General features: G+C 44.3%; 1 pseudogene; it reads right to left on the bottom strand.

The window, feature by feature from the left end:
• Positions 1 to 440: 440 nt before the first annotated feature.
• LOC102823171 overlaps positions 441 to 4,213 on the bottom strand; it is a 9,128-nt pseudogene continuing 5,355 nt past the window's right edge.

Below are 4,213 nucleotides of genomic sequence, written 5' to 3'. Positions count from 1 at the left end.
CCGAGGGTGTAAATCCTTACGGGAGTAGAAAGCCTCATCTTTCTCCCGCGGAGCGGCTGGTAGTTTCGAACCGCTGACCTTAAGGTTTGCAGCCCGATTCGTAACCACTACGCTACCAGAGCTCCTTGCTAACTTAACTGTTGTTGTTAAGTGCCGTCGAGTCAGTTCCGACCCATAGCGACCCTGTACAGGGTTTCCGAGGGTGTAAATCCTTACGGGAGTAGAAAGCCTCATCTTTCTCCCGCGGAGCGGCTGGTAGTTTCGAACCGCTGACCTTAAGGTTTGCAGCCCGATTCGTAACCACTACGCTACCAGAGCTCCTTGCTAACTTAACTAGAGCTCTGGAAATAGTAACCGGGAGAGTGATTTCCAGGGGGAAATTTTTAAATAAGTTGCACATCGGACAGGCCATAGAAAGTTGGCCACGCTAAATTTGGTGTTCACTGATATACAAACGGAGCGGCGATCAGCCAGTTGTCGCCTGCTGCGGCCTCAGTACTGCCTGGAGGTGCTCTGGCGATCACCAGTCTCTGGCTCTTCCCATAATGTAATTTACTACCCTGACCTCCTCTTCCACCACCTGGCCTCGGTTCCCTCGGTTACGGTTTCCATGGCTCCCAGAGCCATTCTGCTGCTGCTGATAGACCTCTCAGGGCTGGGTCACCTTGATTTCACATTTGCTTCCACTGACAGTATGAAACTTTTCCTCCAAAACCTTCTTCTATATAAGTGATAAAAACAAAGCCTCATTTTTTGTTCGATTTTGGAACCATGGGAAGCTCAATGGCCTCAATCTCCTCAAATTCGCTAAAGTACTCCCCGATCTTCTCCTCAGTGGCTTCAGGATTCAGACCCCCAACAAAGATTTTCTTCACTGGGTCTTTCTTCATGGCCATGGCCTTTTGGGGGTCAATATTACGGCCATGCAGTCTATGCTCCTAGTCTAGAACCTTCTCCACACTGGTAGCAACTTTGAATAGGATAAACCCAAACCCTCTTGACCTTCCAGTGCCAGTGTTGGGATCCATTTTAACTGTTCAGTCAACGATTTTTTCCAAATTTGGTAAAATAGTCTTTTAGGTCCTTTTTGCTGGTATCCCAGCTCAGGCCACCAACAGACATTTTTCCCGTGTCCTCTTCGTTCTTGCTGGCGTTGATCTGGCGGGGTGGGGGAGAGACATGGTCTCACGGTTGCGGTGGCTGTGGCAGTTGTCTTCATGCGTTGCTTCTCACCTGTTTCCAACATATTTAGGCAGGTGTGGTGGCTCCTCCCCGCGATGACGACCCTGCTCATTCACACCCGCAGGGGAAGGCACCTGCAAGGGGGCGCTCCCGACTGAGTTCCCACAACCTCAGTCCCCGCAGCACAGAACCACCGACTCCCCAACATTATTTTTGACTGAAAATTCCTTCAGTGCCTCAGTTTCTTTTGTATTATGAAGAATTTTACATTGCATATAACTCCCACCGATGCACATTATTGACCACAAAACAAATATACCAGTACAATGAATGATTCATGTGACTTTACTGTTTTATCTCCACTTTTCCTTTACAATAAATCTTCCATGTGGCCTAGTTTTTCTGAATAGAATTCAGGAAAGTTCCATGACTTTCCTGGAAACTGTCACTTTAAAATGCAATACTCACTCTCCATACATTCATAAAAATATCCACTCCAGAAAATAACCAAAACTCTAAATTTGATTTAAATGGTAGCTTCTCCACAGTCTCTCACCCTCCACTGCATTCCTAATCTAGGGAAGTTTTGCATGAGGACAAGTTAGAAGCTATTAGTAACTCAAGGTTTAATTTGTGAAATGATGCAATATCACTTCTGCCACATTCTGTTGGTCAAAGCAAATCATAAACTTTGCCGGATTCAGGGGGTAGGGAAATAAACTCTTCCTCTACTAAGGAGTTCTGATCGTGTAATGGTTATGAGTCGGGCTGCTAACCTCAAGGTGAATTTGAATCACCGATGTTGTGATTCAAACCGACCTTGTAGTCCAATGCTTATCTTCTAGCACCACACCAGGACTCCATGCCTAGAGCAGTGCCTAGAAAATGTTGTTGTTAAGTGCCGTTGAGTCTGTTTTGACTCATAGGCCGTGTACAGAGTTTTCGGTAAGGTTGAACTACTGACCTTGCAGTTCAAACTGACCTTGCAGTCCAGCACATTAACCCACAGAGCCACACCAGGACTCCACCTAGAAAATAGAGTTTAGTTAGTATTGTTGTTGTTGTCGTGGTTGTTAAGTGCTGTCGAGTCAGTTGCAACTCAGCGGTCTTGTGTAGGGTTTCTGATCAGTTGTTGTTATTGCCATTATAAATAGTCTTGTATGGATGTGTGTGAACAGAAAACTTATCTATAGGATATGTCAAAAAAATCTCTAATCAGTGGTTCTCAGCCTATGAACTCCTGACAAACAGCGTTATTATGCCGTGGAAAATTGTTAGAAATGCAATCTCTTGGCCCCTAAACATAAATAAACCAACTGCCATCAAGCTGATTCTGACACATGACAAGTCCATGCACTTCTGAGACAAACTGCTCCCTTAGGTTTTCAGGGCTGCAGCCTTTCTTCAAAGGCATCTCTCGGTGGGCTCCAGCCTTTTGTTCATAGTTGAGTGCTTAACTGTTTATGCCACTTGGAGACTCCTTCTTGAGCCCTACCCTAGACCTACTGAGCCAGAAACTCTGAGGTTGGGTTCCAGCAATCTGTGTTTTAACAAACCTCCAGGTCATACTGATGTACTATTAAATGTGAGAATTCTCTAATCTAAGAAAATATGGTCCTTGACCCAAAATACATCCCCCATACACCTGAGTTTCCCACCATTTATGGCACTTTTGTATATATGAAGGCATTGTATTATAAAGTCAGGGATGGCAGTACTGTAAAAACTAAATAATCAAGTAACAGAAATTCATTCACCCAACTACAACCTTCTGCTGTTGCTTGGCAAAGTATACATTCCTCAAGGAATGGGGTCCATGGTAGGCAAGTAGGGCCTGGGAAGATAGTGCCCTGTTGCAGGTCTTTGTGTTAATTAGAAGTGTATCCAGGTACACAAGATTCCACCATTAGTGCACAAGACTTGGCAGTGATGAATAAGGGCTGGATCACAGCCCCTAGTCCAACCTCAGCCAGGCACCCCATGAAGTATACAACCTGCACACAGATACATGGTACCCTTGTGCACAGGCCCAGTTGTATATTAGGCCATATGTGGGTGTCAGAAATATTCCTGCATGTGTCAGCCATTTCCAATGGATCAAGTGAGGCAAGGCAGGAGGTATTGAGAAGGCAGTCTGCACTGGGGACTTGAAGGATGTACAGGATGAGAGAGGGTCCAGAAGCAAGAGGTCAGGAGTAGGGAAGAGGTTAAATGTGGAGACATGGACTCCAAAGGGAGGGAGAGTGGACCATGGACTTCATTTTAAATTCATTTAGCCTATTGTTAGACCACTGTACTTTCAAGGGATGTCTGGTCTGGATCCCTCCTTAGCCTTGAGATCTTTCTGGAGGTAGTTCACTGCTGTGTTGAGCTGTTGTTGTTAGTTGCCATCAATGACTTCATCTCATGGCCCCATGTACAACAGAACAGAACGTGGTCCAGCCCTGCACCATCTCCATACCCATTTGCATTCTTGAGTCCATTATTGTACCACTGTGTATTCTGAGTGCTTTTCAAGTCAAAGTTTTCCAAACAGTTTGCACTTTCCTACTAATCTGAAAGATTGGTGATTCAAAACTACCCAGCAACACTGTAGAAGAAAGGTTTACCAATCTTGTTTCCATAAGGATTGTTCTTGTTGATGATAAGTGCCATTGAGTTTGTTCTGACTCATAGTGACCCTGTATAGGGTTTCTGAGGAGTGGCTGGTGGGTTTGAACTGCTGACCTCTTGATTATCAGTACTGTGTTTATCCCAGAGTGTCACACCAGGACTCCAAACGTAAGATATGTCCAAGAATACCCTATGAAGCAGTTCTACTCTGTAATACATGGGTAACCATAAGTAAGAATTGACTCAACGGTCAGACTCATCTCCCAGCGCAATATTAGACAATGATCTATTGTGATACTTAGGAGTTTCTTTGGCTTCTTTTTTATGTTTGTTTTTTGGTTTATTTTTTAAATGTTTTATTGTGAATTATGTGATAGTTTACATGGGAGAACATTAGTTTTACATTTGTTCTGTTGTA

The sequence above is a fragment of the Chrysochloris asiatica genome, unplaced genomic scaffold (genome assembly GCF_000296735.1).
Source record: "Chrysochloris asiatica unplaced genomic scaffold, ChrAsi1.0 scaffold00033, whole genome shotgun sequence".
NCBI lineage: Eukaryota > Metazoa > Chordata > Mammalia > Afrosoricida > Chrysochloridae > Chrysochloris > Chrysochloris asiatica.
Note: the sequence above shows the minus strand (reverse complement) of the source record. Positions and strands in the feature narration are given on the sequence as shown.